We start from the raw sequence: 16,190 nt of genomic DNA, 5'->3' as shown, positions 1-16,190 counted from the left end.
CAAAAAAAAATGTTTGCCCAGGGCCCAAACCATATTAACCACTTCACCCCCGGACCATATTGCTGCCCAAAGACCAGAGTACTTTTTGCGATTCGGGACTGCGTCGCTTTAACAGACAATTGCGCGGTCGTGCGACGTGGCTCCCAAACAAAATTGGCGTCCTTTTTTTCCCACAAATAGAGCTTTCTTTTGGTGGTATTTGATCACCTCTGCGGTTTTTATTTTTTTGCGCTATAAACAAAAATAGAGCGACAATTTTGAAAAAAATGAATATTTTTTACTTTTTGCCATAATAAATATCCCCCAAAAATATATAAAAAAACATTTTTTTTCCTCAGTTTAGGCCGATACGTATTCTTCTACCTATTTTTCGTAAAAAAAAAAAATCGCAATAAGCGTTTATGATTGGTTTGCGCAAAAGTTATAGCGTTTACAAAATAAGGCGTATTTTTATGTCATTTTTATTAATATTTTTTTTTTACTAGTAATGGCGGCGATCAGCGATTTTTTTTCGGTATTGCGACATTATGGCGGACACTTCGGACACTTCTGACACATTTTTGGGACCATTGGCATTTTTATAGCGATCAGTGCTATAAAAATGCATTGGATTACTATAAAAATGCCACTGGCAGTGAAGGGGTTAACACTAGGGGGCGGGGAAGGGGTTAAGTATGCCTGGGTGTGTTCTTACCGTGGGGGGGGGGTGGCCTCACTAGGGGAAACACTGATCCTCTGTTCATACATTGTATGAACAGAAGATCAGCATTTCCCCTGCCGACAGGACCGGGAGCTGTGTGTTTACACACACAGCTCCCGGTCCCCGCTCTGTAACGAGCGATCGCGTGTGCCTGGCGGCGATCGCGCCCGCCGGGCACACGCACGGGAGTCGGGGGCGAGCGGGGGGCGCGCGCGCCCGCCCCTAGTGGCGGCTGAAAGAGCCAACGTAGAATGACGTGCTCTCGCCCAGGAGAGCCAGCTTGCCGACGTAGAACGGCGGTGCGCGGTCGGCAAACAGTTAAAGACGGCCCTGGTTTCAGGGACATGCGGTGAGGTCAGTGGCTGGTGAGGCACTGGCTAGTATCAGAGCCAGATACACACAGGTTACATGTGCCACAAATGTTAGAGCAAGAGCAATAATTCTAGTACTAGACCTCCTCTGTAACTCCAAATATGTAACCTGTAAAATTTTGGTTGGACTTGGCCCCTTAGTTCCAGTGAAAGGAACTCATAAGGCGTCAGCATGCCAAGACATTTTGGACAATTTCATGCACCCAACTTTGTGGGAACATTTTGGGGATGATCCCTTTCTGTTCCAACATGACTGTGCACCAGTTGCACAAAGCAAGGTCCATAAAGACACGGATAAGCAAGTTTGGGGTGTAGGAACTTGACTGGCCTGGCCCTTCAGAGAGTCCTGACCTCAACCCAATAGAACATCTTTGGGATGAATTAGAGCTGAAACTGCCAGGCCTTCTTGTTCACATCTGTGCCTGATCTCACAAATGCGCTTCTGGAAGAATGGTCAAACTTTTCTATAGACACACTCCTAAACCTTGTGGACATCCTTCCCAGAAGAATTGAAACTGTTATAGCTGCAAAGGGTGGGCCAACTCTATTATTGAACCCTACGGACTAAGACTGGTCAGTAGTGTATTTTGGTTTTGTGCTGCCCTAGGCCTGACTAAACTCGTGCACCCCTAATTTAAATATGACCCACCCCTTCCTGTCAATGCCACACCCCTTTCTGTTTAAGACCCTGAAACTTTCAAGTGGAGACACTAGAGGGCCTGGGGAGGGAGGGCAATGGATTCCCTTAATTGCATAGGTTTCCTCTCACTTCCTGTTTGGCTATGGGGCAGGAAGTGAAGGGAAATATATGCAATGGGACAGGGATGGTAAACAATAAACTGAAACCCTCCCTTACTCTATCCCGCAAGTTTTACGGGCAAGTGCTTGATTCACAAAGCACTTGCCTGTAAATTTGTGGCGGCGCAGCGTAAATCTCTCCGGCGCAAGCCTGCCTAATTCAAATGGGGCGTGGATCATTTAAATTAGGCGCGTTCCCGCGCCGAACCGACTGGGCATGCTCCGTTTTGAAATTTCCCACCGTGCTTTGCGCGAAATGACGTGATTTTTTGAACGTCGACGTGAGTTACGTCCTTTCCTATTCACGGACGACTTACGCAAAAAAAAAAAAACGAGGAACGACGGCCATACTTTAACATGGCAAGTCTAAAGATAGGCCAAGAAATAGCAGCTTTAACTATACGCCGGGAAAAGCCGACGACGTAAGAGAATGCGACGGTCGCGCGTACCTTCGTGAATCGCGGTAAAAAGCTAATTAGCAGACCCGACGCGGAAAACGACGCAAACTCCACCCAGCGGGCGCCAAAGTATTACACCTACGAACCGAAGGCGCACAAAGCCGTACGCCTGTCGGATCGAAGCCAAAAGCCGTCGTATCTTGGTTTGAGGATTCAAACTAAAGATACGACGCGGCAAATTTGAAAGTACGCCAGAGTATCAGTAGATACTCCGGCGTACTTCTTCTGTGAATCTGGCCCACCATGTTTTAGTGCATGGGAAACTGAACTGGACGGGGAAGGTAATAAAAAGTAATAAGAGTTTACAAAGTGTTAAACTTTATATATATTTATTAGGTTTATAATTCACACAGAATACTATGACTAAGGCCTCATTCACATGGGGCAAACTAAAGCATACGTCCATGGTGGGCCTTATACCCGCAAGGGGATGCACAGGTGTTCTGTATATCCCCGGGCAGGCAGTCCCATTGATGTAAACTTGTAGGAATAGAAATATGAGAGCTACCAGTAATGACTTGTTTTCAAAGGTGCAGGCTCTCAATCTGTGATATTACAGTTTTCCATACACTTTAGAATCTGATTGTACAAAAAAATCAACAGTAGCAGTTCTTAAATTTTTTTACGTGATTGCCACACCTATTGTGTATTATATACCTACTTTTGCTTAACTGGAATAGCTGACTATAACAAGTACTGCTTCAGTTCATTTGGGTCTAGTTTACACTAGCATTTAAATTGCTCTTAAACCCTGCATTAGCATGCTGCAACAGTTAGCATTGCACTGAACACGAAGGCTGAGATCATTTTTGCACCGCAATGCAAAGCATTGTGACTGCAGAACATGTATCCCCCCCCCCGTTTAAGGGGGAGCGGTTGGAGAGTGGTAAATTTAAGCTCAGCTGTATGTTTTTATTGCCCCTTGCCCCCCAAAAACAAGTGTAAACGAGGCCTTATGAAGCCTCACACACACGATCGGACTTCCATCTGACTTTTGCATGGATTTTTGTACGAAGGGGCGTTGGCCGTGAACTTGGTATGCATACACACGGCAGAACATTTTAAGCCAACATTCACCACGTGTTTTTTTAGCTCTTTACCGCCACCCTTTGGGCAACTTCTGCTATTGTTGTCTGATGTATAGCATTGGTTCGGAGCATGCATGTTTGTACTTTGAATTTTACCCCGATGGACTTGTGTACACAAGATCGGATGATCCGACATAACACATTTGTTGTCGGAAAGTTTGAGAGCATGCACAGCGACCATTTGTGCGTGGAAATTCCAACAACAATTGTCCGATGGAGCATACAGACGGTCAGATTGTCTGATAAAACACGTCCGTCGGACCGTTGTTGTCGGAAAGTCCGATCGTGTGTATGGGCCTTTAGTCTCATCAATGTGGAGCTGGTGCTTCAGGTCTCTGGAGTGCAGAGAGTAGGGGTGTTTTTAGGCAATCCTTCCATACCCTTCTTTAAAAGTCCTGGCATTTAGCCAAAATGGCTCTTTGAATTTTGGAAAAGGGTTGTTTGCTTATCATTTTTTTTCAAATTAGTTAAAGGAACACTAAAGGTACAATTTTTTTTTTTTTTAAATAACATACATGTTATACTTATCTCCACTGTGCAGATCGTTTTGCACAGAGTGACCCGGATCTGTGTCTTCTGGGGTCCCTCGGCGGCTGTCTCGGCTCCTCCTCGCAAAAGCTTTCCACGTTCATGCGAGCTCCCTCGCATGGTGGAAAGCTTTTGCGAGCGCGCTCCCGTGATACAGCAGCGGCCATAGCCGCCGACTGTATCACTCGGCCCCGCCCCCCGGCGCGCCGCGTCATCCGCTGTGATTGACAGCAGCGCCAGCCAATGGCTGCGCTGCTATCAATCCGCCCAGCCTAGCCAATCAACGGCCAGGCTGGGAACCGAGCAGGATGACAAGCACGCGCCCGGGACTTTCGAACGGTGAGGTAAGTAAAACGGGGGCTCGGGGGGGGGGGGGGGGCGGTGCTGTCAGATGTTTTTTTACCTTAATGCATAGGATGCATTAAGGTAAAAAAACGTTTACCTTTACAACTCCTTTAAATAGGTGAACAAAAAAATTCAAACGTTATTCTGGCCCTTAAAGTGGAGGTTCACCCGAAAAGTTAATTTTTAACCTTAGATTGATGCTCATTTTGTCAAGGGGAATCGGGTAGTTTTTTTAAAATCTAAACAGTACTTACCGTTTTAGAGAGCGATCTTCTCCGCCGCTTCCGGGTATGGGCTGCGGGACTGGGCGTTCCTATTTGATTGACAGTCTTCCGACAGGCTTCCGACGGTCGCATACATCGCGTCACGATTTTCCGAAAGTAGCCGAACGTCGGTGCGCAGGCGCCGTATAGAGCCGCACTGACGTTCGGCTTCTTTCGGCTACTCGTGACGCGATGTATGCGACCGTCGGAAGCCTGTCAATCAAATAGGAACGCCCAGTCCCGAAGACCATCCCCGGAAGCGGCGGAGAAGATCGCTCTCTAAAACGGTAAGTACTGCTTCGATTTAAAAAAAACCACCCGATTTCCCTTGACAAAATGAGCATCCATCTAATGTTAAAAAAAAAAATTCGGACGAACTCCCGCTCTAAATAGGTGAACAAAAAAGTTCAAAAGTTATTCTGGCCCTTAAAAACGATTTGCGGCTGTGGTCTTATGATATGCCTTTTTTTTTCACAAAGAATAGCCAATGCATTATAATTTGAAGTCAAGTCTAGTAGATTTAACCCCTACCTTCCAGTCACCATCCAGCATTTTTCTTAGCACTTTGCCTGAGCATACTTCTTTTTCTTTCTCCTTCAACAAGTGACACGGCAGGTGGGAGCCCATCTGTTGTTCCCATCAAGAATGTTCTTTTTCAACACCTGTGAAGGTAAGAAAGGTGATTGCATAACACTTCAAATTTCAAACCTGCAGCTGCATGGCTAGAGAATGGCTTTACAGATCCCTGTAAGCATGCTAGAAAGGACAAGCTGTGAAACATTTGGGTTATATCTGGTATCAGAAGTCTCCCTTCTCTCACTGTGGCTGTGAAAGGCCTCACATAGTTTTAGAATAAGTAGCAGTGTCAATTGACAATGCTCATTTTGCTGTAAACTCCTACAAAGAATCCAACAGGCCGTTTATGGCAACAACAGTTGGGCCACAAGTTCAGCAATTGACTTTCTGTAGGTATATTGGAAGAAGTGAGCCGGGCGTGAGCGTGACATGGCTGATGGGCTCCGGGAAGAAGAGATTTTGCTAGCAAATTCCTGGTGAGTCTTAACAACACATTGCAGATCACAAGCAAAGTGGCCAGTTTAGTATAGTAGATCAACAAATTGTACATTAAAGGAAGACCATAGTGGCAATTGTATAATTTTTTTTTGTATTTAACTGTTTAATTATCTATATAAAATATTAATTTTTATAGTAAAAAATAAACAAAAGTGTGCTTCTATGACAATGTTTTTACCACCTAAGCTCTAGAAGGTTTTACCCACCTTCATGACCAAGGCATTTTTTTGCTATTCGGCACTGCGCTACTTTAACTGGCAATTGTTTTGTCATGCAACATTGTATGCAAATTAAAATGTTATTCTTTTCACACAAATAGAGCTTTCTTTTGATGGTATTTGATCGCCACTGGGTTTTTTTTTTTTTTTATCATATGAACGAAAAAAGAATGAAAATAAAACAATAATTTTTACTTTCTGCTATAAAACATATCCAATAAAAAAAAAACAAATTTCGTAATAAATTTAGGCCAAATTGTATTCCGCTACATATCTTTGGTAAAAAAAAAAAAATCCCAGTAAGTATATATTGATTGGTTTGCGTGAAAGTTATATACCGGTAATGGTGGTGATCAGAGACTTATAGTGGGACTGTAAGGCTAGGTTTCCACTATTGCAACACTACAGTTGCGTGATTTACAGTGCGACTTTGCAATTCAATTTTTGTGACAATGTCATGCGACCAGTGAGAACATGTGGCGCCGAAGTTGGAACAAAGTAGTGTAAAAACCTTTTTTTGAGTCAATGCAACTTGAGTCGCACCAATTAGAATGGGGTCCATTGAAATACATGGGTTTTGACTTGTCATGCGACGTGACATGTGTCACGTCGCACAACAACTCGCAGTAGTCGAAACAGAGCCTAATAGTGCGACGGCCAATCTGACACTAACTGATATTGGGTGGGAACTTACTGACAGTGACATCACCAGTTACACTAATACAGTGATCAGTGTTAATACTATACACTGTACTAATGACACTGGCTGGGAAGAGGTTAACACCTAGAGGCAAACGGTTAACTGTGTGCCTAACAATATGTAATGTGTGCTGCTTTTACTAAGAGGCATGGTTGTTAAAAAAAAACAGCCACATCACTGCTCTGTGTACAGAGCCCTGTGTTGTTAGTAAACACAGGGCTCTGTACTGTGATTTGCTAAGTCAATCAACAGGTTCCGGTAGAATTGGCGACCCATCAATTTAGGTAACAGAAGTAACATTCCGTCAGCTGCACATGCATTCCACAGCTACCATGGTTGAAAATCTGACAGAACACCTGCAGTCAGAAGAAGGCAATGACATCCAGACATCCAAAACCGGTCGCGAGAACTCCACTGCTGCCATATCTTAACCTAAGCACTTGAAATTTTCCTGCTAAATGTGAGTTTATCAGCTTTAATACATTTTTGTAAATTTTTATATGGAATCACGTGATGTGGCCTTTTTTCTTCTCTTGTCCCCCTACCAGTTATTGCATCATTGGCGTGAGTTTTGGCTCCATCCATTGTTGATTAGTCCATTCCTGCAGGTAGTGTGGATTGCATCCCCAAGAGACTTACGCCTGTCGGATCTAATGGATATCTATGCGTAACTGATTCTAAGAATCAGGCGCATAGATACGACGGGTCGAATTAGGACTTACGACGGCGTAAATGGGGCTGCGCCGTCGTAAGTCCTTTCAGAATCTGGCCCTAGGTGTCTATGAACCAGAGTGTTTGAAAAGTATGTATTTCTCTGAATTGTATAGCAGCATTATTGTATGGAGTTTAGTGGATCAGCTAAAGCTGTTATATAGTGTTCAATGCAATTTAAACATAATTAAGATGTATGCAGATAGTATAGGGATCAAAAAAGTGACACAACTTACAGTATACAGCCATCTGGCCAGAAATAGCACAGTGTACAGCCTACACTAAAAATAGGAGCAAGTTCCTTTTTTACAATGTGTGGGATAATGCCAAGTTTTAATCCCAGTAAGATTGTTGTGCTTAGACTCTGTGTGCTGCACTGAACGTACTTTATATCAAGCACCTAGACAGTTCACCACCAGGGATGGAAAGGTCTGCATTACATTACATTGTATCTTGCTGACCCCTTGCCAAATATGTTTGCTAAGATGATTTTTTTTTGTTTACAAACGATTTTATTATATCAAAAGGTCAGAGATTAATACAGAGTCATTACAGAAGCAAAAGGTACAATCAAACTGAACATGCTTGTACTAGACATGTGATATATAAAACATGAAACATGTAAAGATGAAAATGGTAAAACATTACAGACCAGCTACATTATGGACAACTGATAAGTAGAACATTTTCATGGAACTGCTATATCCCAGGGGGACCATTTCTTTTTGAAAACATGCATTGTGTCGAAGAGAGTATGGTGGATTAGCTCTGAGAGTTTGATTTGTTCCATTCTATTTAAAACTTGGGACCATGGGACATTTGAAGAGTGCCAATTAAAAGCAATCATCCAGTGAATTGAATTAAAAAGTGTGTGAATCAGTCTAACATGTTTAATAGGTATATTAGGTATAGATGCGAATAATAAACACACCATGGGATTAAGGGTTACTTTTCTACCAGTGATATGTTCAATCTTGGCTGTTGCAAGTGACCATATGGGGTCTAGAAATTTGCAGTTCCAGAAGGTATGTAAAATAGTGCCCTGTTCAGGGCAACCCCTAAAGCAAGTTGGGGCTACCGTGGGATAAAATGAGTTTATTTTGGAAGGGGTCAGATACCATCTGGTATGAATTTTTAGAGCAGATTCTCTTGCTGAGGTAGAACGAGTACATTTTAATAGGTTATGTAACATAGTAGTCCACTCCTGTGGAGAGAATGTGCAGCCCAGGTCGACCTCCCAATGTAGCATTGGATTAGACTTCTCTGGACGAGAAAACTCACTCAGAGAACGGTAAATGCGGGAGATCAAGCCCCTATCTCTAGGTGTTGATATACAGATACGTTCAAAATTAGAGTAGGGAGTATGTAATGTAAGTGAGAAAAAATCCTTGTAGAATCTCTCAATTTGAGTGAAATTTGCTAATTCTGAGATTGGGAGTTGAAATTCTTCACGTAGTTCTGAAAATGGGCGAAACTTGCCATTCCTGGAAAGGGATTTCAACGTAGTGAGATTACAAGCCCTCCATTTACTGAATAGACTATCATTTTTAAAGGCTGGTGGGAATCGGGGGTCGCCCAAGAAGGAAGCCAGTGGGGGAGTGGCCGAAATTAAGTCAAATTTATCTTTATAGCGATGCCATAACTGAAATGAGTAGGCTACCACCTTATTTAAGCGAAAAATCACTCTAGGGGAGATCGATCTGGACCACAACAACCCCTGAAGATGGAAAGGTTTAATTGAATGTTCCTCAAATTGTATCCAGGCAACTTGACCCGAAGGAGCAAACCATTGAGCAAGTTGCGTAAACCTTGCCGCGAGGTAATAATACCATAGATTGGGAAGGCCCAGACCTCCATTTAAATGGGATCTATGCATAAGGGAGTATCCGAACCTCGGTTTTTTGTTGGCCCATATAAATTTATTGATATCCCTCTGTAGGGAGTCTAGTGTGTATTTAGGGACCTGTACTGGAAGGGATCTAAAATAAAAGAGTAATTTAGGCAAAATTGCCATTTTGACAGCCGTTAATCTACCCAAGAAGGATATATGATATGCTGACCATGCCTTCAGAAGTACTTTGATGTTTGAGAACAATGATGGGTAATTAGTTTGATACAGAGTGTTATACAAAGGTGTAAGGAGGATGCCCAGATACTTAAACGAATGTGAAGTCCAGGTGAAGGAGAAACTATGCTGTAAAGAGGACAACAGTAAAGACGGGATATTAATTGGCATAGCAGTACATTTAGATAAATTTACCCCAAGTCCGGAGAGGTTATGAAATGTGTTTAGTGTTTTGATGAGGTTAGGGAGGGAAATCAAGGGGTCCGAAAGGAAAAGCATCGCGTCATCAGCATATAGACTCAACTTGACGTCACCTGGGCCCCCCGGGTATCCCCTAATATTAACATTACTACGTATGGCACATGCAAGGGGTTCTATCGCAAGGGCAAAAAGGAGAGGGGAAAGGGGGCATCCTTGTCTAGTCCCTCTACCCAAAGCGAAAAAATCGGAATTTTCTCCTGGGATTCTAATTCTGGTTTGGGGGTTATGATATAACGCTCTAAAGCCGTGTATGAATTCATCACAAAGACCATATCTGGGGAGTAAATGTTCGAGGTATGACCAACTGACACTATCGAAGGCCTTGTGGATGTCAAGGCTAAGTATAACTAATGGGTTAGTATGTAGGTTTGCATCTTGTATTAAATTAGTGACCAGTCTTACATTATCAGTGATCTGCCTGCCCGGAATAAACCCAGTTTGGTCAGGATGAATTAACGACGTAATGACTGTAGCAATTCTACCAGCAAGCAGACGGCCGAAAATTTTGAGGTCATTGTTCATGACTGAAATTGGGCGGTAGTTTTGAGGGGAGGTATGATCTTTGTGGGGCTTGGGTATTAAACACATATTGGCTAGAAGCATTTCATCTGGAAATGTATTACCTTGTAGAATATGATTGAATAGTTTGGATAAGTGTGGGGCCAGGATATGGGAGAATTTTTTGTAATAGAGGGTAGAATACCCGTCCGGACCTGGGGCCGTTGAAGTCTTTAGGGATTTAATGATATCAGAGATTTCCACTGCGGTGCAAGGAGCGTTCAGCTTATCTACTTGTTGGGTAGATAGGGTGGGGAGCATTAGACCATCTAGCCAATCCCGGGAAGACTGTTTCGGTGGCGAAATCGGGGCGGATAAAAGGTTTTTATAGAAGTCAGAGAAAATCTCTATAACCTCTTTAGGGTGAGAGACCAGGTTACCATTAGCATTACGTAGTTTATATATATGTGGAGGGTTAGTAGACTGTTTAAGCTTTCTAGCAAACATTGTGGATGCAGTGTTACTATATAATAGGAATTTTGCTTTGGACCATCTCAAGGTCCTCTCAGTGTCTGATGCCAAAAGCGTATCAAGAGAACGCCTTTTACTTTGGATTAGATTATATATATCCGTTGATGGGGATTGGAAATGTTTATAATATAATCCGTCCAATTCCCTAGTTAAATTATTGATATCTATTAATTTCGATTTATTTTTAGCTGATGCAGTATTAATAAGGTGACCTCTCATGACTGCCTTATGTGCTGTCCACAGAGTGGAAAGAGAAGTGTCGGGAGATTCATTATGTGTGAAATAATCTTCTAATTGTGAAGACAGTTTTAAGGTTATACTGGGGTCTGTTAACAGGGAATCATTTATTCTCCATTTATATGGGGTAGGAGACAGACCTATGTGAGACGTAGTGAACGCGACAATGTGGTGATCAGACCAGGGGCATATGTGGATGTCTGCATTATGTGAATTAGCTAAAAGAATCGGGGTAACAAAAATGTAATCTAATCTTGCATAGCTGTCATGTGGGTGTGAATAAAAAGTATAGGCCTTTATACCAACGTTATGGGCCCTCCATGTATCAATTAATTGATGATTGTGTAAAGAGCGGGTGAGAGATTTTGGAAAAGCCTTTGATGTGGGGACCACTCTGCTCCTATCCAGGACCGAGTTTGCAGCTGCATTAAAGTCACCTCCCACAATGAGGTGGGGGGAGTGATATCTGTCTAGGATATCAAAAAATGTTGTAAAAAAAGCAGATTGTGTCTCGCTAGGGGCATAAACTGAAGCAATAGTTATTTGACGACCATTGATGATGCCTTTCAGGATCAGGAATCTGCTATCAGGGTCTTTGTATATGTTTAGAATTTCCATGACCAGTGAACGCCTTATAAAGATGGCAGTACCACGAGCCTTGGAACTAAAGTCTGTACAATAATGTTGATTATAAGACCTATCAAAATATTGTGGGAGTTTATTAGTGGCAAAGTGGGTTTCTTGCAATAAAATAATATCGGCTCCCAACCGTTTATAGTGACGGAATGCCTTTTTGCGTTTATTAGGCGAATTAAAGCCTTGGACATTATGAGAAATTACCTTGATCCCCATTATTTTTATATAAAAAGAACATTGGACTCATAAGATAGAATGCAATGAATACTAGCATAAGGGATGTCATAAACTCAAGCATATACTCTATGTGAATATCTTTTCCAACCTCGTGAACTAAGAATATAATTATATCTGAACAAGAGAACATTAGAAATGCTAACCTTTTAAAACCTAACAATGTTTTCCTCAGTAGGGCTGCAATAACAGCACATATCAAGTGATGAAGAGGATCTTTGTTTGACCTTTTCCAAATATTGTAGAAATCTAAAGTTTTAATATGACTATGAGAAAACTTAAAGATATTTTGGGGGTCAGGATGAGAAGCATAACCTGACCAAAGATAACATCGATATGGACATATCTGTCCATTACTCACAGATGGAGCATCCTCCATTAAGACAATAGATAGCAGGAACAGCAGCAGAAAATTATCCACAGACTGTACCATGCGTTTGGAGTCCATTGTGAGTAGGGGGAGCAAACTAGCAGAGGCGGAGCAGAGCAGCCTCAGCGAGGGTTCTATAGACAAGAAATTGAGTGCATGCCGTAACACATTGAGAAAAAAAAATTAGCATAGATACCAAAAATGATAATGTTAAATTTAAAGACAAAAAAACAGTAAATAATAATAATAAAAAAAAAAAAATTACTACATTTTTAGTTAACCTGACAACTTTTCTGGGCGTATAATGTAGGTAGAGTAGCAGAGAGAAAAAAAAAAAAAAAAAAAAAAAAAAAAAGGGAGGGGTAGTCTTAAACTTCAAGCGTCCAAATTTCTGAATGGTTGACGCCACCTTCTTTGATCCCTACGAGTAGCAGGGGTGGCCCAGATAGGTGAAGGGTGAGGTGTGGAAGGAGGCCTTGCGACTACACTTGGATCCAATAGGCCCAGTTTTACAAGGAGATCTTTACCTTCAGAAACATTGAAGACTGTATATGTGGTGCCATTGTGCGGTACTGTTAATTTAAACGGGAAGCCCCACCGGTATCGAATATGAGCTGATTGTAATACAGAAGTAATCTCCTTCAATTTTCGCCTCCTCTCCAGGGTAGCTTGAGAGATGTCCGGGAAAATTTGAATTTTTGTGCCTTCCAGTTCAATACTATGCAAATTTCTAGAGGCTCTCAGAATGCTTTCTTTTGTGGTGAAATCTTTCATGCATAGGATGATGTCGCGTGAGGGTTTGTCTGGAGGTGGTTTTGGACGCAAGGCTCTATGAATTCTGTCGCATGCGAATGCGGATGGAGGCAATTCAGGAAGGAGGTTATGAAACAGTTTAGAGACCGCCGGCATCAGATCGGAAACCGTCTCAGGAATACCGCGAATCCTTAGGTTGTTCCTGCGATTCCGGTTGTCCAAATCTTCTACTTGTGATTGTAGATACGAGTAGTTTTCAGCTAAAAGTTCAAAGTCTTTTCTGAGATCGTTATGAGCAAGAGATAGCTCATCGTGTTTGGTTTCTAGAACATCTGTACGACCCCCTAGGGATGCTATTTCATGTGTGAGTGTGGTTGTTGTTTTTTGGAGTTCACACTGTATTTTGTTAACCAGTTTCTCATACATCTTGGTTAAGCTGAGGTCCAGGTCCTCTTTTGTAATCTGGGGAGGGGTCTCTCCATTTTGTACGGAGGGCGGCACGTGTAGAGGGCCAGTGGGGATTGTAGGGGATTTTGTGGGGGATGGACTAGAGCCCTTTTGAGCCAACATCTTCAACTCTTTGTTGCGCAATGGATATGTGACCAAAGAGTGCTGTTGAGCACGGCGCAAATACGCCTTCTTTCCGGACGGCATGCACTAGTGTAAACTGTAAGGAGATATATGCAAATTAAAACTGTATAGAGTGAATAGACCTCACAGTATAGGTTAAACCCTCGCTAGATCAAGCACTTGATTAAAAGATGGTGATCCACATCGCACCTCGCATGCGTCCCCCCTTGGTAGAGAATATGACTTTCAGTACATCTTGTTTTGAGTGAAACAGTTCAAAAACTCATTACAGTACCATTGTGGGGCTACATGCTGCAAGATGGGGCAGCTAGATTATATGAGAGTGTGGGACATGAGGGAGTATAGAAGAGGTGCGGTTCCAGGCAATAATGTGGTGAGTTGCACCCCCACCTAGGCAGCAAAGGGAACCCCAGGGGACAGTCTAGTATCACAGGCAGCACCAGCCGCCACGCAACAGGTAAGATGGTGTGCAGAGAACTGTGTATCTCCAGCTGCTGTGTCTTGGGTGAAGCAAGATGGCTCTGCTAAGATGATTTGTCCCATTTGTCTCAAATCTGATGCAGAATTTTTGCAGAAATCTGGCCTCCCATCATGCTGTACTACCACCTCTGCTTATTTCATATCATGTTCTGATGGTGTTGGTATTCCAGCATTAACAATACTAATCTATAAGGCTGGATTCGCACCTATGCACCCTTTGGTCTGGTATGGATTTTAGGGGGAACACCTACGGCGAAAAAACAGCGTGGGGGTTCCCCCAAAATTCGTACCAGACCCTTATCCGAGCATGCCACCCGGCCGGTCAGGAATGGGGGTGGGGACGGGCGAGCGCCCCCCCCCATCCTGGACCGTACCAAGCCACATGCCCTCAAAATGGGGGGTGGGTGCTTTGGGGCAGGGGGGGCACTGCGCCCCCCACCCCAAAGCACCTTGTCCCCATGTTGATGGGGACAATGGCCTTTTCCCAACAACCCTGGCCGTTGGTTGTCGGGGTCTGCGGGCGGGGGGCTTATCGGAATCTGGGAGCCCCCTTTAATAAGGGGGCCACCAGATCCCGGCCCTCCACCCTACGTGAATGAGTATGGCAGGGGTGTTCAAACTTTTTCAAAGTTTATGGCAGGGCCAGATTTGATGAAGTGAACGTGCGTGAGGGCCGACCATTTTGCCTGATATTCTTTGAACCATTAAATTTCAGTCTAAGTGTGTTCATCTGAGCACTAATAGACTGTCCAACAAGAATTCTCTTGCCTTTGTGGCGATAGATATCTTTTTTGACCCCAACTAATCCCAGAGCGTTGATCAGGACTAAGGTAGAGCTCGGGTGTGTTATTTGTATGTACCGTATTTATTTGTATGTACCGTATTTATCTGCGTATAACATGCACTTCACTTTGAGCCTCACATGTGCCATGAATGCAGCCTCTGAATGCATCCTCGCCATTAACATCAGTGCAGCCTGATCAATGCCCATCTGCAGCCTCGGAGGGGACAGGATGAGCACCAGCAGATTACATACAGGAGAATCTCCTGTTTACATGGCGGTCTCTTTAATACAAAGTCCCGCCTGTCAGGTCACCCGTGGCCAGGTGACAAGTGCACCCCGTAGGGGTCAGGGATGCACCACAGGGTGGTGAATCCTATGGCCGACTGCTGCTAGCGGAGACGAAGCGTGAACCTAAGATCACCCAGGGCGCGGAGTCTAAGACCCAGTATTGTATTCACCAGAGCCTTTGATGGTAAGGATGGTCTTGGCCGCTACTGGGTCCAGGTCGCATCCCCGAGATTCCTCAAGTCACACTCCGCAGGGAGAAGGGGGAAGCAGCCAGCAGACCAAACAGTGGTGATGGACAGGCCGAGGTCAGGGCAACAGGCAGACAAGGATAACCGTGGAACATGCAAATAGTCAGGGGCACAGGCAGACAGGGAAGTCGGGGACAAGCCAAAACGGTACACGGAAGATGATCGTAGCACTCTGCAAACAGGAACTAGCAATACACTGCAGACAGGAACTAAGCATGGAACACTGTTGAACAGCACTGCAGACCTGTAGAGCAACGGTTAATATAGGCTTCCTGGGATGGACTAGGGTGGAGCCATACAGGAAGAGGAAGTGATAAAAAGGGGAACCAGAGCAGGATCTGCCTCTAATGAACACATGGAGATCAGGTAGGCAGACAGGCTTGATGCATATTCATGACAGTACCCTCCCTCTTAAGGCCCCTCCCCCTCCCCAGCCTGGAGCCAGGGCTAAAGGGGAATCCCAGAAGAAACCTCTTCGACAAATGGGGCGCAAAGATCTCAGATGCAGAAATCCAAGACGCCTCCTCAGGACCAAATCCTCTCCAAAGCACAAGGTACTGAAGAACGCCTCTGCGGAGACGAGAATCCAGAACTTGAGTATCCTCATTGACCAGAACCGAAGTAGGGACAGGAGGAGAGGATTTATTGAGGACCAAAGGCCTTTTAGGAATAAGTAAGGGCATGAGAGGGTCAACAGGAATCCGAGGAGGATCAAGCAGACCCTTAAAGATGAACTGGGGATTAAGCACAGGACCATCAGACTGGGCAGAGGTCAGAGGAACCCTGAAGTCAGGTTGGTTAGAAGGTGACAGGGCACAGGAGTCAAGCTGGATAGCAGGGAAACCAGCAGAATGCAGAGAGCCCTGAAAACAAGGTAGAAAACCCCATTTGGCCGACGATGGCAATCTATCCAAAGGATGGATTGAGCCCCTTAGACAGGTTGCAGGAGGGCCTGAACAA

Source organism: Rana temporaria, chromosome 10 (assembly GCF_905171775.1).
Source record: "Rana temporaria chromosome 10, aRanTem1.1, whole genome shotgun sequence".
Lineage (NCBI taxonomy): Eukaryota > Metazoa > Chordata > Amphibia > Anura > Ranidae > Rana > Rana temporaria.
The sequence above is the reverse complement of the archived record's forward strand: the minus strand, read 5'-3'. Positions refer to the sequence as shown.